Below are 23,814 nucleotides of genomic sequence, written 5' to 3' on the forward strand. Positions count from 1 at the left end.
CTCGGAATTCCGCTGAAATTTAAAAATGCTTCGGAACTCTTCCATTGTTCTCGGTATCCTGCTGATGTTTAAAAATGCTTCGGAACTCTTCCATTGTTCTCGGAATTCCGCTGAAGTTTAAATATGCTTCGGATCTCTTCCATTGTTCTCGGAATTATGCTGAAGTTTAAAAATGCTTCGGAACTCTTCCATTGTTCTCGGAATTTCGCTGAAGTTTAAAAATGCTTCGGAACTCTTCCATTGTTCTCGGAATTATGCTGAAGATTAAAAATGCTTCGGAACTCTTCCATTGTTCTCGGAATTTCGCTTAAGTTTAAAAATGCTTCGGAACTCTTCCATTGTTCTCAGAATTCCGCTGAAGTTTAAAAATGCTTCGTAACTCTTCCATTGTTCTCGGAATTCTGCTGACATTTAAAAATGCTTCGGAACTCTTCCATTGTTCTCAGAATTCTGCTGAAGTTTAAAAATGCTTCGGAACTCTTCCATTGTTTTTGGAATTCCACTGAAGTTTAAAAATGCTTCGGAAATCTTCCATTGTTCTCGGAATTCCGCTGAAATTTAAAAATGCTTCGGAACTCTTCCATTGTTCTCGGTATCCTGCTGATGTTTAAAAATGCTTCGGAACTCTTCCATTGTTCTCGGAATTCCGCTGAAGTTTAAATATGCTTCGGATCTCTTCCATTGTTCTCGGAATTATGCTGAAGTTTAAAAATGCTTCGGAACTCTTCCATTGTTCTCGGAATTTTGCTGAAGTTTAAAAATGCTTCGGAACTCTTCCATTGTTCTCGGAATTATGCTGAAGATTAAAAATGCTTCGGAACTCTTCCATTGTTCTCGGAATTTCGCTTAAGTTTAAAAATGCTTCGGAACTCTTCCATTGTTCTCAGAATTCTGCTGACATTTAAAAATGCTTCGGAACTCTTCCATTGTTCTCAGAATTCTGCTGAAGTTTAAAAATGCTTCGGAACTCTTCCATTGTTTTTGGAATTCCACTGAAGTTTAAAAATGCTTCGGAACTCTTCCATTGTTCTCGGAATTTCACTGAAGTTTAAAAATGCTTCGTAACTCTTCCATTGTTCTCGGAATTCTGCTGAAGTTTAAAAATGCTTCTGAACTCTTCCATTGTTCCCAGAATTCCACTGTAGTTTAAAAATGCTTTGGAACTCTTTCATTGTTCTCGGAATTCCGCTGAAATTTAAAAATGCTTCGGAACTCTTCCATTGTTCTCGGAATCCTGCTGATGTTTAAAAATGCTCCGGAACTCTTCTATTGTTCTCAGAATTCTGCTGACTTTTAAAAATGCTTCGGAAGTCTTCCATTGTTCTGGGAATCCCTTTGATGTTTAAAAATGCTTCGGAATTTTTCCATTGTTCTCGGAATTCCGCTGAAATTTAAAAATGCTTCGGAACTCTTCCATTGTTCCCAGAATTCCGCTTAAGTTTAAAAATGCTTCGGAAATCTTCCATTGTTCTCGGAATTCCGCTGAAATTTAAAAATGCTTCGGAACTCTTCCATTGTTCTCGGAATCCTGCTGATGTTTAAAAATGCTTCGGAACTCTTCCATTGTTCTCGGAATTCCGCTGAAGTTTAAATATGCTTCGGAACTCTTCCATTGTTCTCGGAATTATGCTGAAGTTTAAAAATGCTTCGGAACTCTTCCATTGTTCTCGGAATTTCGCTGAAGTTTAAGAATGCTTCGGAACTCTTCCATTGTTCTCGGAATTCCGCTGAAGTTTAAAAATGCTTTGGAACTCTTCCATTATTCTCGGAATTCCGCTGAAATTTAAAAATGCTTCGGAACTCTTCCATTGTTCTCAGAATTCTTCTGAAGTTTAAAAATGCTTCGGAACACTTCCATTGTTCTCCGAATTCCGCTGAAGTTTAAAAATGCTTCTGAACTCATCCATTGTTCCCGGAATTCCGCTGAAGTTTATATATGCTTCGGAACTCTTCCATTGTTCTCGGAATTCGGTGAAGTTTAAAAATGCTTCGGAACACTTCCATTGTTCTCGGAATTCTGCTGAAGTTTAAAAATGCTTCTGAACTCTTCCATTGTTCCCAGAATTCCGCTGAAGTTTAAAAATGCTTCGTAACTCTTCCATTGTTCTCGGAATTCTGCTGAAGTTTAAAAATGCTTCTGAACTCTTCCATTGTTCTCAGAATTCCGCTGAAATTTAAAAATGCTTCGGAACTCTTCCATTGTTCTCGGAATCCTGATGATGTTTAAAAATGCTTCGGAACTCTTCTATTGTTCTCAGATTTCTGCTGACGTTTAAAAATGCTTCGGAAGTCTTCCATTGTTCTCGGAATCCCTTTGATGTTTAAAAATGCTTTGGAATTTTTCCATTGTTCTAGGAATTCCGCTGAAATTTAAAAATGCTTCGGAACTCTTTTATTCTTCTCGGAATACTGTTGAAGTTTAAAAATGCTTCTGAACTCTTCCATTGTTCCCAGAATTCCGCTTAAGTTTAAAAATGCTTTGGAACTCTTCCATTGTTATCGGTATTCCGCTGAGGTTTAGAAATGCTTCGGAACACTTCCATTGTGCTCGGAATTCCGCTGAAGTTTAAATATGCTTCGGAACTCTGCCATTGTTATCGGATTTCTGCTGACATTTAAAAATGCTTCTGAACTCTTCCATTGTTCTCGGAATTCTGCTGACATTTAAAAATGCTTTGGAACTCTTCCATTGTCCTTGGAATTCTGCTGAAGTTTAAAAATGCTTCGGACCTCTTCCATTGTTTTTGGAATTCTACCGAAGTTTAAATATGCTTCGGAACTCTTCCGTTGTTCTCGGAATTCCTTTGATGTTTAAAAATGCTTCGGAACTCTTCCATTGTTCTCGGAATTTCGCTTAAGTTTAAAAATGCTTCGGAACTCTTCCATTGTTCTCAGAATTCCGCTGAAGTTTAAAAATGCTTTGGATTTCTTCCCTTGTTCTCGAAATTCCACTGACGTTTAAAATTGCTTCGGAACACTTCCATTGTTCGCAGAATTTCTCTGAAGTTTAAAAATGCTTTAGAACTTTTCCATTGTTCTCTGAATTCCGTGAAGTTTAAAATGCTTCGGAACTCTTCCATTGTTCTCAGAATTATGCTGACATTTAGAAATGCTTCGGAACTCTTCCATTGTTCTCGGAATTCCGCTGAAGTTTAGAAATGCTTCCGAACTCTTCCATTGTTCTCGGAATTCTGCTGAAGTTTAGAAATGCTTCGGAACTCTTCCATTGTTCTCGGAATTCTGCTGAAGTTTAAAAATGCTTCGGAACTCTTCCATTGTTTTTGGAATTCTACTGAAGTTTAAATATGCTTCAGAACTCTTCCATTGTTATCGGAATTCTACTGACATTTAAAAATGCTTCGGATCTCTTCCATTGTTCTCGGAATTCCGCTGATGTTTAAAAATGCTTCGGAACTCTTCCATTGTTCTCGGAATACTGATGAAGTTTAAAAATGCTTCGTAACTCTTTCATTGCTCTCGGTATTCCGCTGAAGTTTAGAAATGCTTCGGAACTCTTCCATTGTTCTCGGAATTCCGCTGAAATTTAAAAATGCTTCGGAACTCTTCCATTGTTCTCGGAATCCTGCTGATGTTTAAAAATGCTTCGGAACTCTTCCATTGTTCTCAGAATTCTGCTGATGTTTAAAAATGCTTCGGAACTTTTCCATTGTTCTCGGAATTATGCTGAAGTTTAAAAATGCTTCGGAACTCTTCCATTGTTCTCAGAATTATGCTGACGTTTAAAAATGCTTCGGAACTCTTCCATTGTTCTCGGAATTCCGCTGATGTTTAAAAATGCTTCGGAACTCTTCCATTGTTCTTGGAATACCGATGAAGTTTAAAAATGCTTCGGAACTCTTCCATTGTTCTCGGTATTCCGCTGAAGTTTAGAAATGCTTCGGAACACTTCCATTGTTCTCGGAATTCCGTTGAAGTTTAAAAATGCTTCGGAACTCTTCCATTGTTCTCGGAATTCTGCTGAAGTTTAGAAATGCTTCGGAACTCTTCCATTGTTCTCGGAATTCTGCTGACATTTAAAAATGATTCGGAACTCTTCCATTGTTCTCAGAATTATGCTGTAGTTTAAAAATGCTTCGGAACTCTTGCATTGTTCCCGGAATTCCGCTGAAGTTTATAAATGCTTCGGAACTCTTCCATTGTTCTCGGAATTCCGCTGAAGTTTAAAAATGCTTCGGAACTCTTTTATTCTTCTCGGAATACCGCTGAAGCTTAAAAATGCTTCTGAACTCTTCCATTGTTCCCAGAATTCCGCTTAAGTTTAAAAATGCTTCGGAGCTCTTCCATTGTTCTCGGAATTCTGCTGAAGTTTTGAAATGCTTCGGAACTCTTCCATTGTTCTCGGAATTCCGATGAAGTTTAAAAATGCTTCGGTACTCTTCAATTGTTCTCGGAATTCTGCTGACATTTAAAAATGCTTCGGAACTCTTCCATTGTTCTCAGAATTTTGCTGAAGTTTAAAAATGGTTCGGAACTCTTCCATTGTTTTTGGAATTCTACTGAAGTTTAAAAATGCTTCGGAACTCTTCCATTGTTCTCGGAATTTCACTGAAGTTTAAAAATGCTTCGGAACTCTTCCATTGTTCGCAGAATTCTGCTGACGTTAGAAATGCTTCGGAACTCTTCCATTGTTCTCGGAATTCTACTGAAGATTAAAAATGTTTCAGAACTCTTCCATTGTTCTCGGAATTCCGCTGAAGTTTAAAAATGCTTCGGAAATCTTGCATTGTTCCCGGAATTCCGCTGAAGTTTATAAATGCTTCGGAACTCTTCCATTGTTCTCGGAATTCCGTTGAAGTTTAAAAATGCTTCGGAACACTTCCATTGTTCGCAGAATTTCTCTGAAGTTTAAAAATGCTTCGGAAATCTTCCATTGTTCTCGGAATTCCGTGAAGTTTAAAAATGCTTCGGAACTCTTCCATTGTTCTCGGAATCCTGCTGATGTTTAAAAATGCTTCGGAACTCTTCCATTGTTCTCAGAATTCTGCTGGCGCTTAAAAATGCTTCGGAAGTCTTCCATTGTTCTGGGAATCCCTTTGATGTTTAAAAATGCTTCGGAATTTTTCCATTGTTCTCGGAATTCCGCTGAAATTTAAAAATGCTTCGGAACTCTTTTATTCTTCTCGGAATACTGCTGAAGTTTAAAAATGCTTCTGAACTCTTCCATTGTTCCCAAATTTCCGCTTAAGTTTAAAAATGCTTCGGAAATCTTCCATTGTTCTCGGAATTCCGCTGAAATTTAAAAATGCTTCGGAACTCTTCCATTGTTCTCGGTATCCTGCTGATGTTTAAAAATGCTTCGGAACTCTTCCATTGTTCTCGGAATTCCGCTGAAGTTTAAATATGCTTCGGATCTCTTCCATTGTTCTCGGAATTATGCTGAAGTTTAAAAATGCTTCGGAACTCTTCCATTGTTCTCGGAATTTTGCTGAAGTTTAAAAATGCTTCGGAACTCTTCCATTGTTCTCGGAATTATGCTGAAGATTAAAAATGCTTCGGAACTCTTCCATTGTTCTCGGAATTTCGCTTAAGTTTAAAAATGCTTCGGAACTCTTCCATTGTTCTCAGAATTCCGCTGACGTTTAAAAATGCTTCGTAACTCTTCCATTGTTCTCGGAATTCTGCTGACATTTAAAAATGCTTCGGAACTCTTCCATTGTTCTCAGAATTCTGCTGAAGTTTAAAAATGCTTCGGAACTCTTCCATTGTTTTTGGAATTCCACTGAAGTTTAAAAATGCTTCGGAACTCTTCCATTGTTCTCGGAATTTCACTGAAGTTTAAAAATGCTTCGTAACTCTTCCATTGTTCTCGGAATTCTGCTGAAGTTTAAAAATGCTTCTGAACTCTTCCATTGTTCCCAGAATTCCACTGTAGTTTAAAAATGCTTTGGAACTCTTTCATTGTTCTCGGAATTCCGCTGAAATTTAAAAATGCTTCGGAACTCTTCCATTGTTCTCGGAATCCTGCTGATGTTTAAAAATGCTCCGGAACTCTTCTATTGTTCTCAGAATTCTGCTGACTTTTAAAAATGCTTCGGAAGTCTTCCATTGTTCTGGGAATCCCTTTGATGTTTAAAAATGCTTCGGAATTTTTCCATTGTTCTCGGAATTCCGCTGAAATTTAAAAATGCTTCGGAACTCTTCCATTGTTCCCAGAATTCCGCTTAAGTTTAAAAATGCTTCGGAAATCTTCCATTGTTCTCGGAATTCCGCTGAAATTTAAAAATGCTTCGGAACTCTTCCATTGTTCTCGGAATCCTGCTGATGTTTAAAAATGCTTCGGAACTCTTCCATTGTTCTCGGAATTCCGCTGAAGTTTAAATATGCTTCGGAACTCTTCCATTGTTCTCGGAATTATGCTGAAGTTTAAAAATGCTTCGGAACTCTTCCATTGTTCTCGGAATTTCGCTGAAGTTTAAGAATGCTTCGGAACTCTTCCATTGTTCTCGGAATTATGCTGAAGATTAAAAATGCTTCGGAACTCTTCCATTGTTCTCGGAATTTTGCTTAAGTTTAACCCCTTAAGCCCCGGAGCATTTTTCGTTTTTGCATTTTCGTTTTTGCTCCCCTTGTTCCCAGAGCCATAGCGTTTTTATTTTTTGGTCAATATGGCCATGTGAGGGCTTATTTTTTGCGGGACGAGTTGTACTTTTCAACGCCATTACTAGTTTTATCATATCCTGTACGGGAAAACAGGAAAAAAATTCCAAGTGCGGTAAAATTGCAAAAAAAGTGCAATACCCCAGTTGTTTTTTATTTATTTTTTTTACCATGTTCACTGAATGCTAAAACTGACCTGCCCTTCTTATTCTACAGGTCATTACGAGTTCATAGACACCAAACATGTATAGGTTCTTTTATATTTAAGTGGTGAAAAAAAATTCCAAAATTTGGTAAAAAAAAAAATAAAAAAATAGCGCCATTTTCTAAGACCCGTAGCGTCTCCATTTTTCGTGATCTGGGGCTGGTTGATGGCTTATTTTTTGCGTGCAGGCTGATGTTTTTATTGATAACATTTGGGGTAGATCCGATGTTTTGATCGCCCGTTATTGCATTTTATTGCAATTTTGCGGCGACCAAAAAACGTAATTCTGGCGTTTAGAATTTTTTTCTCGCTACGCCGTTTACCGATCGGAATAATTCTTTTTTTATTTTGATAGATCGGGCGATTCTGAACGCGGCGATACCAAATATGTGTATGTGGGTTTTTTTTTATATATTTTATTTTGAATGGGGTGAAAGGGGGGTGATTTAAACTTTTATATTTTTTTATTTTTTTTTATATTTTTAAAAACTTTTTTTTTTTACTTTTTGCATGCTTCTATAGTCTCCATAGGAGACTAGAAGCAGCAACTGTCCGATCGCCTCTGCTACATACAGGGGACCAGCAGATCCCCTGCATGCAGCAGAAATGGTCCTGTGCTATGAGCGCCGACCACTAGGTGGCGCTCATAGCGACAAGATCATGACAACCACAGGCGTCTGCTGCAGACCCTGGGTTGTCATGCACGCCCATCGGCGACCCGCGATCACGTGACGGGGTCGCCGGTGGGCGGGGCTTATGACGCGCTACCCGGAAGCGCGCGTTAAATGCTGCTGTCGGAGATTGACAGCAGCATTTAACTGGTTAACAGCCGCGGGTGGATCGCGATTCCACACGCGGCTGTTGCGGGCACATGTCAGCTGTAAGAATCAGCTGACATGTGCTCGGTTCAGTGAGGGCTCAGCGCCGGAGCCCTCACTGAACCGGCGGTACGCAGATATGCGTACTAATACGTCCCCGGTAAGTAAGGGGTTCAAAATGCTTCGGAACTCTTCCATTGTTCTCAGAATTCCGCTGAAGTTTAAAAATACTTTGGATTTCTTCCCTTGTTCTCAAAATTCCACTGACGTTTAAAAGTGCTTCGGAACACTTACATTGTTCGCAGAATTTCTCTGAAGTTTAAAAATGCTTCGGAACTCTTCCATTGTTTTTGGAATTCTACTGAAGTTTAAAAATGCTTCGGAACACTTCCATTGTTCTCGGAATTTCACTGAAGTTTAAAAATGCTTCGGAACTCTTCCATTGTTCTCGGAATTTCACTGAAGTTTAAAAATGCTTCGGAACTCTTCCTTTGTTCTCGGAATTCCGCTGAACTTTAAAAATGCTTCGGAACACTTCCATTGTTCGCAGAATTTCTCTGAAGTTTAAAAATGCTTCGGAACTCTTCCATTGTTTTTGGAATTCTACTGAAGTTTAAAAATGCTTCGGAACTCTTCCATTGTTCTCGGAATTTCACTGAAGTTTAAAAATGCTTCGGAACTCTTCCATTGTTCGCAGAATTCTGCTGACGTTAGAAATGCTTCGGAACTCTTCCATTGTTCTCGGAATTCTACTGAAGATTAAAAATGTTTCAGAACTCTTCCATTGTTCTCGGAATTCCGCTGAAGTTTAAAAATGCTTCGGAACTCTTGCATTGTTCCCGGAATTCCGCTGAAGTTTATAAATGCTTCGGAACTCTTCCATTGTTCTCGGAATTCCGTTGAAGTTTAAAAATGCTTCGGAACACTTCCATTGTTCGCAGAATTTCTCTGAAGTTTAAAAATGCTTCGGAAATCTTCCATTGTTCTCGGAATTCCGTGAAGTTTAAAAATGCTTCGGAACTCTTCCATTGTTCTCGGAATCCTGCTGATGTTTAAAAATGCTTCGGAACTCTTCCATTGTTCTCGGAATTTCGCTGAAGTTTAAAAATGCTTCGGAACTCTTCCATTGTTCTCGGAATTATGCTGAAGATTAAAAATGCTTCGGAACACTTCCATTGTTCTCCGAATTCCGCTGAAGTTTAAAAATGCTTCTGAACTCATCCATTGTTCCCGGAATTCCGCTGAAGTTTATATATGCTTCGGAACTCTTCCATTGTTCTCGGAATTCGGTGAAGTTTAAAAATGCTTCGGAACACTTCCATTGTTCTCGGAATTCTGCTGAAGTTTAAAAATGCTTCTGAACTCTTCCATTGTTCCCAGAATTCCGCTGAAGTTTAAAAATGCTTCGTAACTCTTCCATTGTTCTCGGAATTCTGCTGAAGTTTAAAAATGCTTCTGAACTCTTCCATTGTTCTCAGAATTCCGCTGAAATTTAAAAATGCTTCGGAACTCTTCCATTGTTCTCGGAATCCTGATGATGTTTAAAAATGCTTCGGAACTCTTCTATTGTTCTCAGATTTCTGCTGACGTTTAAAAATGCTTCGGAAGTCTTCCATTGTTCTCGGAATCCCTTTGATGTTTAAAAATGCTTCGGAATTTTTCCATTGTTCTCGGAATTCCGCTGAAATTTAAAAATGCTTCGGAACTCTTTTATTCTTCTCGGAATACTGTTGAAGTTTAAAAATGCTTCTGAACTCTTCCATTGTTCCCAGAATTCCGCTTAAGTTTAAAAATGCTTTGGAACTCTTCCATTGTTATCGGTATTCCGCTGAGGTTTAGAAATGCTTCGGAACACTTCCATTGTGCTCGGAATTCCGCTGAAGTTTAAATATGCTTCGGAACTCTGCCATTGTTATCGGATTTCTGCTGACATTTAAAAATGCTTCTGAACTCTTCCATTGTTCTCGGAATTCTGCTGACATTTAAAAATGCTTTGGAACTCTTCCATTGTCCTTGGAATTCTGCTGAAGTTTAAAAATGCTTCGGACCTCTTCCATTGTTTTTGGAATTCTACCGAAGTTTAAATATGCTTCGGAACTCTTCCGTTGTTCTCGGAATTCCTTTGATGTTTAAAAATGCTTCGGAACTCTTCCATTGTTCTCGGAATTTCGCTTAAGTTTAAAAATGCTTCGGAACTCTTCCATTGTTCTCAGAATTCCGCTGAAGTTTAAAAATGCTTTGGATTTCTTCCCTTGTTCTCGAAATTCCACTGACGTTTAAAATTGCTTCGGAACACTTCCATTGTTCGCAGAATTTCTCTGAAGTTTAAAAATGCTTTAGAACTTTTCCATTGTTCTCTGAATTCCGTGAAGTTTAAAATGCTTCGGAACTCTTCCATTGTTCTCAGAATTATGCTGACATTTAGAAATGCTTCGGAACTCTTCCATTGTTCTCGGAATTCCGCTGAAGTTTAGAAATGCTTCCGAACTCTTCCATTGTTCTCGGAATTCTGCTGAAGTTTAGAAATGCTTCGGAACTCTTCCATTGTTCTCGGAATTCTGCTGAAGTTTAAAAATGCTTCGGAACTCTTCCATTGTTTTTGGAATTCTACTGAAGTTTAAATATGCTTCAGAACTCTTCCATTGTTATCGGAATTCTACTGACATTTAAAAATGCTTCGGATCTCTTCCATTGTTCTCGGAATTCCGCTGATGTTTAAAAATGCTTCGGAACTCTTCCATTGTTCTCGGAATACTGATGAAGTTTAAAAATGCTTCGTAACTCTTTCATTGCTCTCGGTATTCCGCTGAAGTTTAGAAATGCTTCGGAACTCTTCCATTGTTCTCGGAATTCCGCTGAAATTTAAAAATGCTTCGGAACTCTTCCATTGTTCTCGGAATCCTGCTGATGTTTAAAAATGCTTCGGAACTCTTCCATTGTTCTCAGAATTCTGCTGATGTTTAAAAATGCTTCGGAACTTTTCCATTGTTCTCGGAATTATGCTGAAGTTTAAAAATGCTTCGGAACTCTTCCATTGTTCTCAGAATTATGCTGACGTTTAAAAATGCTTCGGAACTCTTCCATTGTTCTCGGAATTCCGCTGATGTTTAAAAATGCTTCGGAACTCTTCCATTGTTCTTGGAATACCGATGAAGTTTAAAAATGCTTCGGAACTCTTCCATTGTTCTCGGTATTCCGCTGAAGTTTAGAAATGCTTCGGAACACTTCCATTGTTCTCGGAATTCCGTTGAAGTTTAAAAATGCTTCGGAACTCTTCCATTGTTCTCGGAATTCTGCTGAAGTTTAGAAATGCTTCGGAACTCTTCCATTGTTCTCGGAATTCTGCTGACATTTAAAAATGATTCGGAACTCTTCCATTGTTCTCAGAATTATGCTGTAGTTTAAAAATGCTTCGGAACTCTTGCATTGTTCCCGGAATTCCGCTGAAGTTTATAAATGCTTCGGAACTCTTCCATTGTTCTCGGAATTCCGCTGAAGTTTAAAAATGCTTCGGAACTCTTTTATTCTTCTCGGAATACCGCTGAAGCTTAAAAATGCTTCTGAACTCTTCCATTGTTCCCAGAATTCCGCTTAAGTTTAAAAATGCTTCGGAGCTCTTCCATTGTTCTCGGAATTCTGCTGAAGTTTTGAAATGCTTCGGAACTCTTCCATTGTTCTCGGAATTCCGATGAAGTTTAAAAATGCTTCGGTACTCTTCAATTGTTCTCGGAATTCTGCTGACATTTAAAAATGCTTCGGAACTCTTCCATTGTTCTCAGAATTTTGCTGAAGTTTAAAAATGGTTCGGAACTCTTCCATTGTTTTTGGAATTCTACTGAAGTTTAAAAATGCTTCGGAACTCTTCCATTGTTCTCGGAATTTCACTGAAGTTTAAAAATGCTTCGGAACTCTTCCATTGTTCGCAGAATTCTGCTGACGTTAGAAATGCTTCGGAACTCTTCCATTGTTCTCGGAATTCTACTGAAGATTAAAAATGTTTCAGAACTCTTCCATTGTTCTCGGAATTCCGCTGAAGTTTAAAAATGCTTCGGAAATCTTGCATTGTTCCCGGAATTCCGCTGAAGTTTATAAATGCTTCGGAACTCTTCCATTGTTCTCGGAATTCCGTTGAAGTTTAAAAATGCTTCGGAACACTTCCATTGTTCGCAGAATTTCTCTGAAGTTTAAAAATGCTTCGGAAATCTTCCATTGTTCTCGGAATTCCGTGAAGTTTAAAAATGCTTCGGAACTCTTCCATTGTTCTCGGAATCCTGCTGATGTTTAAAAATGCTTCGGAACTCTTCCATTGTTCTCAGAATTCTGCTGGCGCTTAAAAATGCTTCGGAAGTCTTCCATTGTTCTGGGAATCCCTTTGATGTTTAAAAATGCTTCGGAATTTTTCCATTGTTCTCGGAATTCCGCTGAAATTTAAAAATGCTTCGGAACTCTTTTATTCTTCTCGGAATACTGCTGAAGTTTAAAAATGCTTCTGAACTCTTCCATTGTTCCCAAATTTCCGCTTAAGTTTAAAAATGCTTCGGAAATCTTCCATTGTTCTCGGAATTCCGCTGAAATTTAAAAATGCTTCGGAACTCTTCCATTGTTCTCGGTATCCTGCTGATGTTTAAAAATGCTTCGGAACTCTTCCATTGTTCTCGGAATTCCGCTGAAGTTTAAATATGCTTCGGATCTCTTCCATTGTTCTCGGAATTATGCTGAAGTTTAAAAATGCTTCGGAACTCTTCCATTGTTCTCGGAATTTTGCTGAAGTTTAAAAATGCTTCGGAACTCTTCCATTGTTCTCGGAATTATGCTGAAGATTAAAAATGCTTCGGAACTCTTCCATTGTTCTCGGAATTTCGCTTAAGTTTAAAAATGCTTCGGAACTCTTCCATTGTTCTCAGAATTCCGCTGACGTTTAAAAATGCTTCGTAACTCTTCCATTGTTCTCGGAATTCTGCTGACATTTAAAAATGCTTCGGAACTCTTCCATTGTTCTCAGAATTCTGCTGAAGTTTAAAAATGCTTCGGAACTCTTCCATTGTTTTTGGAATTCCACTGAAGTTTAAAAATGCTTCGGAACTCTTCCATTGTTCTCGGAATTTCACTGAAGTTTAAAAATGCTTCGTAACTCTTCCATTGTTCTCGGAATTCTGCTGAAGTTTAAAAATGCTTCTGAACTCTTCCATTGTTCCCAGAATTCCACTGTAGTTTAAAAATGCTTTGGAACTCTTTCATTGTTCTCGGAATTCCGCTGAAATTTAAAAATGCTTCGGAACTCTTCCATTGTTCTCGGAATCCTGCTGATGTTTAAAAATGCTCCGGAACTCTTCTATTGTTCTCAGAATTCTGCTGACTTTTAAAAATGCTTCGGAAGTCTTCCATTGTTCTGGGAATCCCTTTGATGTTTAAAAATGCTTCGGAATTTTTCCATTGTTCTCGGAATTCCGCTGAAATTTAAAAATGCTTCGGAACTCTTCCATTGTTCCCAGAATTCCGCTTAAGTTTAAAAATGCTTCGGAAATCTTCCATTGTTCTCGGAATTCCGCTGAAATTTAAAAATGCTTCGGAACTCTTCCATTGTTCTCGGAATCCTGCTGATGTTTAAAAATGCTTCGGAACTCTTCCATTGTTCTCGGAATTCCGCTGAAGTTTAAATATGCTTCGGAACTCTTCCATTGTTCTCGGAATTATGCTGAAGTTTAAAAATGCTTCGGAACTCTTCCATTGTTCTCGGAATTTCGCTGAAGTTTAAGAATGCTTCGGAACTCTTCCATTGTTCTCGGAATTATGCTGAAGATTAAAAATGCTTCGGAACTCTTCCATTGTTCTCGGAATTTTGCTTAAGTTTAACCCCTTAAGCCCCGGAGCATTTTTCGTTTTTGCATTTTCGTTTTTGCTCCCCTTGTTCCCAGAGCCATAGCGTTTTTATTTTTTGGTCAATATGGCCATGTGAGGGCTTATTTTTTGCGGGACGAGTTGTACTTTTCAACGCCATTACTAGTTTTATCATATCCTGTACGGGAAAACAGGAAAAAAATTCCAAGTGCGGTAAAATTGCAAAAAAAGTGCAATACCCCAGTTGTTTTTTATTTATTTTTTTTACCATGTTCACTGAATGCTAAAACTGACCTGCCCTTCTTATTCTACAGGTCATTACGAGTTCATAGACACCAAACATGTATAGGTTCTTTTATATTTAAGTGGTGAAAAAAAATTCCAAAATTTGGTAAAAAAAAAAATAAAAAAATAGCGCCATTTTCTAAGACCCGTAGCGTCTCCATTTTTCGTGATCTGGGGCTGGTTGATGGCTTATTTTTTGCGTGCAGGCTGATGTTTTTATTGATAACATTTGGGGTAGATCCGATGTTTTGATCGCCCGTTATTGCATTTTATTGCAATTTTGCGGCGACCAAAAAACGTAATTCTGGCGTTTAGAATTTTTTTCTCGCTACGCCGTTTACCGATCGGAATAATTCTTTTTTTATTTTGATAGATCGGGCGATTCTGAACGCGGCGATACCAAATATGTGTATGTGGGTTTTTTTTTATATATTTTATTTTGAATGGGGTGAAAGGGGGGTGATTTAAACTTTTATATTTTTTTATTTTTTTTTATATTTTTAAAAACTTTTTTTTTTTACTTTTTGCATGCTTCTATAGTCTCCATAGGAGACTAGAAGCAGCAACTGTCCGATCGCCTCTGCTACATACAGGGGACCAGCAGATCCCCTGCATGCAGCAGAAATGGTCCTGTGCTATGAGCGCCGACCACTAGGTGGCGCTCATAGCGACAAGATCATGACAACCACAGGCGTCTGCTGCAGACCCTGGGTTGTCATGCACGCCCATCGGCGACCCGCGATCACGTGACGGGGTCGCCGGTGGGCGGGGCTTATGACGCGCTACCCGGAAGCGCGCGTTAAATGCTGCTGTCGGAGATTGACAGCAGCATTTAACTGGTTAACAGCCGCGGGTGGATCGCGATTCCACACGCGGCTGTTGCGGGCACATGTCAGCTGTAAGAATCAGCTGACATGTGCTCGGTTCAGTGAGGGCTCAGCGCCGGAGCCCTCACTGAACCGGCGGTACGCAGATATGCGTACTAATACGTCCCCGGTAAGTAAGGGGTTCAAAATGCTTCGGAACTCTTCCATTGTTCTCAGAATTCCGCTGAAGTTTAAAAATACTTTGGATTTCTTCCCTTGTTCTCAAAATTCCACTGACGTTTAAAAGTGCTTCGGAACACTTACATTGTTCGCAGAATTTCTCTGAAGTTTAAAAATGCTTCGGAACTCTTCCATTGTTTTTGGAATTCTACTGAAGTTTAAAAATGCTTCGGAACACTTCCATTGTTCTCGGAATTTCACTGAAGTTTAAAAATGCTTCGGAACTCTTCCATTGTTCTCGGAATTTCACTGAAGTTTAAAAATGCTTCGGAACTCTTCCTTTGTTCTCGGAATTCCGCTGAACTTTAAAAATGCTTCGGAACACTTCCATTGTTCGCAGAATTTCTCTGAAGTTTAAAAATGCTTCGGAACTCTTCCATTGTTTTTGGAATTCTACTGAAGTTTAAAAATGCTTCGGAACTCTTCCATTGTTCTCGGAATTTCACTGAAGTTTAAAAATGCTTCGGAACTCTTCCATTGTTCGCAGAATTCTGCTGACGTTAGAAATGCTTCGGAACTCTTCCATTGTTCTCGGAATTCTACTGAAGATTAAAAATGTTTCAGAACTCTTCCATTGTTCTCGGAATTCCGCTGAAGTTTAAAAATGCTTCGGAACTCTTGCATTGTTCCCGGAATTCCGCTGAAGTTTATAAATGCTTCGGAACTCTTCCATTGTTCTCGGAATTCCGTTGAAGTTTAAAAATGCTTCGGAACACTTCCATTGTTCGCAGAATTTCTCTGAAGTTTAAAAATGCTTCGGAAATCTTCCATTGTTCTCGGAATTCCGTGAAGTTTAAAAATGCTTCGGAACTCTTCCATTGTTCTCGGAATCCTGCTGATGTTTAAAAATGCTTCGGAACTCTTCCATTGTTCTCAGAATTCTGCTGGCGCTTAAAAATGCTTCGGAAGTTTTCCATTGTTCTGGGAATCCCTTTGATGTTTAAAAATGCTTCGGAATTTTTCCATTGTTCTCGGAATTCCGCTGAAATTTAAAAATGCTTCGGAACTCTTTTATTCTTCTCGGAATACTGCTGAAGTTTAAAAATGCTTCTGAACTCTTCCATTGTTCCCAAATTTCCGCTTAAGTTTAAAAATGCTTCGGAAATCTTCCATTGTTCTCGGAATTCCGCTGAAATTTAAAAATGCTTCGGAACTCTTCCATTGTTCTCGGTATCCTGCTGATGTTTAAAAATGCTTCGGAACTCTTCCATTGTTCTCGGAATTCCGCTGAAGTTTAAATATGCTTCGGATCTCTTCCATTGTTCTCGGAATTATGCTGAAGTTTAAAAATGCTTCGGAACTCTTCCATTGTTCTCGGAATTTCGCTGAAGTTTAAAAATGCTTCGGAACTCTTCCATTGTTCTCGGAATTATGCTGAAGATTAAAAATGCTTCGGAACTCTTCCATTGTTCTCGGAATTTCGCTTAAGTTTAAAAATGCTTCGGAACTCTTCCATTGTTCTCAGAATTCCGCTGAAGTTTAAAAATGCTTCGTAACTCTTCCATTGTTCTCGGAATTCTGCTGACATTTAAAAATGCTTCGGAACTCTTCCATTGTTCTCAGAATTCTGCTGAAGTTTAAAAATGCTTCGGAACTCTTCCATTGTTTTTGGAATTCCACTGAAGTTTAAAAATGCTTCGGAACTCTTCCATTGTTCTCGGAATTTCACTGAAGTTTAAAAATGCTTCGTAACTCTTCCATTGTTCTCGGAATTCTGCTGAAGTTTAAAAATGCTTCTGAACTCTTCCATTGTTCCCAGAATTCCACTGTAGTTTAAAAATGCTTTGGAAATCTTTCATTGTTCTCGGAATTCCGCTGAAATTTAAAAATGCTTCGGAACTCTTCCATTGTTCTCGGAATCCTGCTGATGTTTAAAAATGCTCCGGAACTCTTCTATTGTTCTCAGAATTCTGCTGACTTTTAAAAATGCTTCGGAAGTCTTCCATTGTTCTGGGAATCCCTTTGATGTTTAAAAATGCTTCGGAATTTTTCCATTGTTCTCGGAATTCCGCTGAAATTTAAAAATGCTTCGGAACTCTTCCATTGTTCTCGGAATCCTGCTGATGTTTAAAAATGCTTCGGAACTCTTCCATTGTTCTCGGAATTCCGCTGAAGTTTAAATATGCTTCGGAACTCTTCCATTGTTCTCGGAATTATGCTGAAGTTTAAAAATGCTTCGAACTCTTCCATTGTTCTCGGAATTTCGCTGAAGTTTAAAAATGCTTCGGAACTCTTCCATTGTTCTCGGAATTATGCTGAAGATTAAAAATGCTTCGGAACTCTTCCATTGTTCTCGGAATTTCGCTTAAGTTTAACCCCTTAAGCCCCGGAGCATTTTTCGTTTTTGCATTTTCGTTTTTGCTCCCCTTGTTCCCAGAGCCATAGCGTTTTTATTTTTTGGTCAATATGGCCATGTGAGGGCTTATTTTTTGCGGGACGAGTTGTACTTTTCAACGCCATTACTAGTTTTATCATATCCTGTACGGGAAAACAGGAAAAAAATTCCAAGTGCGGTAAAATTGCAAAAAAAGTGCAATACCCCAGTTGTTTTTTATTTATTTTTTTTACCATGTTCACTGAATGCTAAAACTGACCTGCCCTTTTAATTCTACAGGTCATTACGAGTTCATAGACACCAAACATGTATAGGTTCTTTTATATTTAAGTGGTGAAAAAAAATTCCAAAATTTGGTAAAAAAAAAAAAAAAAAAATAGCGCCATTTTCTAAGACCCGTAGCGTCTCCATTTTTCGTGATCTGGGGCTGGTTGATGCCTTATTTTTTGCGTGCAGTCTGACGTTTTTATTGATAACATTTGGGGTAGATCCGATGTTTTGATCGCCCGTTATTGCATTTTATTGCAATTTTGCGGCGACCAAAAAACGTAATTCTGGCGTTTAGAATTTTTTTCTCGCTACGCCGTTTACCGATCGGAATAATTCTTTTCTTATTTTGATAGATCGGGCGATTCTGAACGCGGCGATACCAAATATGTGTATGTGGTTTTTTTTTTATATATTTTATTTTGAATGGGGTGAAAGGGGGGTGATTTAAACTTTTATATTTTTTTATTTTTTTTTATATTTTTAAAAACTTTTTTTTTTTACTTTTTGCATGCTTCTATAGTCTCCATAGGAGACTAGAAGCAGCAACTGTCCGATCGCCTCTGCTACATACAGGGGACCAGCAGATCCCCTGCATGCAGCAGAAATGGTCCTGTGCTATGAGCGCCGACCACTAGGTGGCGCTCATAGTGACAAGATCATGACAACCACAGGCGTCTGCTGCAGACCCTGTGTTGTCATGCACGCCCATCGGCGACCCGCGATCACGTGACGGGGTCGCCGGTGGGCGGGGCTTATGACGCGCTACCCGGAAGCGCGCGTTAAATGCTGCTGTCGGAGATTGACAGCAGCATTTAACTGGTTAACAGCCGCGGGTGGATCGCGATTCCACACGCGGCTGTTGCGGGCACATGTCAGCTGTAAGAATCAGCTGACATGTGCTCGGTTCAGTGAGGGCTCAGCGCCGGAGCCCTCACTGAACCGGCGGTACGCAGATATGCGTACTAATACGTCCTCGGTAAGTAAGGGGTTCAAAATGCTTCGGAACTCTTCCATTGTTCTCAGAATTCCGCTGAAGTTTAAAAATACTTTGGATTTCTTCCCTTGTTCTCAAAATTCCACTGACGTTTAAAAGTGCTTCGGAACACTTACATTGTTCGCAGAATTTCTCTGAAGTTTAAAAATGCTTCGGAACTCTTCCATTGTTTTTGGAATTCTACTGAAGTTTAAAAATGCTTCGGAACACTTCCATTGTTCTCGGAATTTCACTGAAGTTTAAAAATGCTTCGGAACTCTTCCATTGTTCTCGGAATTTCACTGAAGTTTAAAAATGCTTCGGAACTCTTCCTTTGTTCTCGGAATTCCGCTGAACTTTAAAAATGCTTTGGATTTCTTCCCTTGTTCTCGAAATTCCACTGACGTTTAAAAGTGCTTCGGAACACTTCCATTGTTTGCAGAATTTCTCTGAAGTTTAAAAATGCTTTAGAACTTTTCCATTGTTCTCTGAATTCCGTGAAGTTTAAAAATGCTTCGTAACTCTTCCATTGTTCTCGGAATTCTGCTGAAGTTTAAAAATGCTTCTGAACTCTTCCATTGTTCCCAGAATTCCACTGTAGTTTAAAAATGCTTTGGAACTCTTTCATTGTTCTCGGAATTCCGCTGAAATTTAAAAATGCTTCGGAACTCTTCCATTGTTCTCGGAATCCTGCTGATGTTTAAAAATGCTCCGGAACTCTTCTATTGTTCTCAGAATTCTGCTGACTTTTAAAAATGCTTCGGAAGTCTTCCATTGTTCTGGGAATCCCTTTGATGTTTAAAAATGCTTCGGAATTTTTCCATTGTTCTCGGAATTCCGCTGAAATTTAAAAATGCTTCGGAACTCTTCCATTGTTCCCAGAATTCCGCTTAAGTTTAAAAATGCTTCGGAAATCTTCCATTGTTCTCGGAATTCCGCTGAAATTTAAAAATGCTTCGGAACTCTTCCATTGTTCTCGGAATCCTGCTGATGTTTAAAAATGCTTCGGAACTCTTCCATTGTTCTCGGAATTCCGCTGAAGTTTAAATATGCTTCGGAACTCTTCCATTGTTCTCGGAATTATGCTGAAGTTTAAAAATGCTTCGGAACTCTTCCATTGTTCTCGGAATTTCGCTGAAGTTTAAGAATGCTTCGGAACTCTTCCATTGTTCTCGGAATTATGCTGAAGATTAAAAATGCTTCGGAACTCTTCCATTGTTCTCGGAATTTTGCTTAAGTTTAACCCCTTAAGCCCCGGAGCATTTTTCGTTTTTGCATTTTCGTTTTTGCTCCCCTTGTTCCCAGAGCCATAGCGTTTTTATTTTTTGGTCAATATGGCCATGTGAGGGCTTATTTTTTGCGGGACGAGTTGTACTTTTCAACGCCATTACTAGTTTTATCATATCCTGTACGGGAAAACAGGAAAAAAATTCCAAGTGCGGTAAAATTGCAAAAAAAGTGCAATACCCCAGTTGTTTTTTATTTATTTTTTTTACCATGTTCACTGAATGCTAAAACTGACCTGCCCTTCTTATTCTACAGGTCATTACGAGTTCATAGACACCAAACATGTATAGGTTCTTTTATATTTAAGTGGTGAAAAAAAATTCCAAAATTTGGTAAAAAAAAAAATAAAAAAATAGCGCCATTTTCTAAGACCCGTAGCGTCTCCATTTTTCGTGATCTGGGGCTGGTTGATGGCTTATTTTTTGCGTGCAGGCTGATGTTTTTATTGATAACATTTGGGGTAGATCCGATGTTTTGATCGCCCGTTATTGCATTTTATTGCAATTTTGCGGCGACCAAAAAACGTAATTCTGGCGTTTAGAATTTTTTTCTCGCTACGCCGTTTACCGATCGGAATAATTCTTTTTTTATTTTGATAGATCGGGCGATTCTGAACGCGGCGATACCAAATATGTGTATGTGGGTTTTTTTTTATATATTTTATTTTGAATGGGGTGAAAGGGGGGTGATTTAAACTTTTATATTTTTTTATTTTTTTTTATATTTTTAAAAACTTTTTTTTTTTACTTTTTGCATGCTTCTATAGTCTCCATAGGAGACTAGAAGCAGCAACTGTCCGATCGCCTCTGCTACATACAGGGGACCAGCAGATCCCCTGCATGCAGCAGAAATGGTCCTGTGCTATGAGCGCCGACCACTAGGTGGCGCTCATAGCGACAAGATCATGACAACCACAGGCGTCTGCTGCAGACCCTGGGTTGTCATGCACGCCCATCGGCGACCCGCGATCACGTGACGGGGTCGCCGGTGGGCGGGGCTTATGACGCGCTACCCGGAAGCGCGCGTTAAATGCTGCTGTCGGAGATTGACAGCAGCATTTAACTGGTTAACAGCCGCGGGTGGATCGCGATTCCACACGCGGCTGTTGCGGGCACATGTCAGCTGTAAGAATCAGCTGACATGTGCTCGGTTCAGTGAGGGCTCAGCGCCGGAGCCCTCACTGAACCGGCGGTACGCAGATATGCGTACTAATACGTCCCCGGTAAGTAAGGGGTTCAAAATGCTTCGGAACTCTTCCATTGTTCTCAGAATTCCGCTGAAGTTTAAAAATACTTTGGATTTCTTCCCTTGTTCTCAAAATTCCACTGACGTTTAAAAGTGCTTCGGAACACTTACATTGTTCGCAGAATTTCTCTGAAGTTTAAAAATGCTTCGGAACTCTTCCATTGTTTTTGGAATTCTACTGAAGTTTAAAAATGCTTCGGAACACTTCCATTGTTCTCGGAATTTCACTGAAGTTTAAAAATGCTTCGGAACTCTTCCATTGTTCTCGGAATTTCACTGAAGTTTAAAAATGCTTCGGAACTCTTCCTTTGTTCTCGGAATTCCGCTGAACTTTAAAAATGCTTCGGAACACTTCCATTGTTCGCAGAATTTCTCTGAAGTTTAAAAATGCTTCGGAACTCTTCCATTGTTTTTGGAATTCTACTGAAGTTTAAAAATGCTTCGGAACTCTTCCATTGTTCTCGGAATTTCACTGAAGTTTAAAAATGCTTCGGAACTCTTCCATTGTTCGCAGAATTCTGCTGACGTTAGAAATGCTTCGGAACTCTTCCATTGTTCTCGGAATTCTACTGAAGATTAAAAATGTTTCAGAACTCTTCCATTGTTCTCGGAATTCCGCTGAAGTTTAAAAATGCTTCGGAACTCTTGCATTGTTCCCGGAATTCCGCTGAAGTTTATAAATGCTTCGGAACTCTTCCATTGTTCTCGGAATTCCGTTGAAGTTTAAAAATGCTTCGGAACACTTCCATTGTTCGCAGAATTTCTCTGAAGTTTAAAAATGCTTCGGAAATCTTCCATTGTTCTCGGAATTCCGTGAAGTTTAAAAATGCTTCGGAACTCTTCCATTGTTCTCGGAATCCTGCTGATGTTTAAAAATGCTTCGGAACTCTTCCATTGTTCTCAGAATTCTGCTGGCGCTTAAAAATGCTTCGGAAGTTTTCCATTGTTCTGGGAATCCCTTTGATGTTTAAAAATGCTTCGGAATTTTTCCATTGTTCTCGGAATTCCGCTGAAATTTAAAAATGCTTCGGAACTCTTTTATTCTTCTCGGAATACTGCTGAAGTTTAAAAATGCTTCTGAACTCTTCCATTGTTCCCAAATTTCCGCTTAAGTTTAAAAATGCTTCGGAAATCTTCCATTGTTCTCGGAATTCCGCTGAAATTTAAAAATGCTTCGGAACTCTTCCATTGTTCTCGGTATCCTGCTGATGTTTAAAAATGCTTCGGAACTCTTCCATTGTTCTCGGAATTCCGCTGAAGTTTAAATATGCTTCGGATCTCTTCCATTGTTCTCGGAATTATGCTGAAGTTTAAAAATGCTTCGGAACTCTTCCATTGTTCTCGGAATTTCGCTGAAGTTTAAAAATGCTTCGGAACTCTTCCATTGTTCTCGGAATTATGCTGAAGATTAAAAATGCTTCGGAACTCTTCCATTGTTCTCGGAATTTCGCTTAAGTTTAAAAATGCTTCGGAACTCTTCCATTGTTCTCAGAATTCCGCTGAAGTTTAAAAATGCTTCGTAACTCTTCCATTGTTCTCGGAATTCTGCTGACATTTAAAAATGCTTCGGAACTCTTCCATTGTTCTCAGAATTCTGCTGAAGTTTAAAAATGCTTCGGAACTCTTCCATTGTTTTTGGAATTCCACTGAAGTTTAAAAATGCTTCGGAACTCTTCCATTGTTCTCGGAATTTCACTGAAGTTTAAAAATGCTTCGTAACTCTTCCATTGTTCTCGGAATTCTGCTGAAGTTTAAAAATGCTTCTGAACTCTTCCATTGTTCCCAGAATTCCACTGTAGTTTAAAAATGCTTTGGAAATCTTTCATTGTTCTCGGAATTCCGCTGAAATTTAAAAATGCTTCGGAACTCTTCCATTGTTCTCGGAATCCTGCTGATGTTTAAAAATGCTCCGGAACTCTTCTATTGTTCTCAGAATTCTGCTGACTTTTAAAAATGCTTCGGAAGTCTTCCATTGTTCTGGGAATCCCTTTGATGTTTAAAAATGCTTCGGAATTTTTCCATTGTTCTCGGAATTCCGCTGAAATTTAAAAATGCTTCGGAACTCTTCCATTGTTCTCGGAATCCTGCTGATGTTTAAAAATGCTTCGGAACTCTTCCATTGTTCTCGGAATTCCGCTGAAGTTTAAATATGCTTCGGAACTCTTCCATTGTTCTCGGAATTATGCTGAAGTTTAAAAATGCTTCGAACTCTTCCATTGTTCTCGGAATTTCGCTGAAGTTTAAAAATGCTTCGGAACTCTTCCATTGTTCTCGGAATTATGCTGAAGATTAAAAATGCTTCGGAACTCTTCCATTGTTCTCGGAATTTCGCTTAAGTTTAACCCCTTAAGCCCCGGAGCATTTTTCGTTTTTGCATTTTCGTTTTTGCTCCCCTTGTTCCCAGAGCCATAGCGTTTTTATTTTTTGGTCAATATGGCCATGTGAGGGCTTATTTTTTGCGGGACGAGTTGTACTTTTCAACGCCATTACTAGTTTTATCATATCCTGTACGGGAAAACAGGAAAAAAATTCCAAGTGCGGTAAAATTGCAAAAAAAGTGCAATACCCCAGTTGTTTTTTATTTATTTTTTTTACCATGTTCACTGAATGCTAAAACTGACCTGCCCTTTTAATTCTACAGGTCATTACGAGTTCATAGACACCAAACATGTATAGGTTCTTTTATATTTAAGTGGTGAAAAAAAATTCCAAAATTTGGTAAAAAAAAAAATAAAAAAATAGCGCCATTTTCTAAGACCCGTAGCGTCTCCATTTTTCGTGATCTGGGGCTGGTTGATGCCTTATTTTTTGCGTGCAGTCTGACGTTTTTATTGATAACATTTGGGGTAGATCCGATGTTTTGATCGCCCGTTATTGCATTTTATTGCAATTTT

This window comes from Phyllobates terribilis, unplaced genomic scaffold (genome assembly GCF_046119375.1).
Source record: "Phyllobates terribilis strain yellow unplaced genomic scaffold, ASM4611937v1 Scaffold_13__5_contigs__length_258822181, whole genome shotgun sequence".
Lineage (NCBI taxonomy): Eukaryota > Metazoa > Chordata > Amphibia > Anura > Dendrobatidae > Phyllobates > Phyllobates terribilis.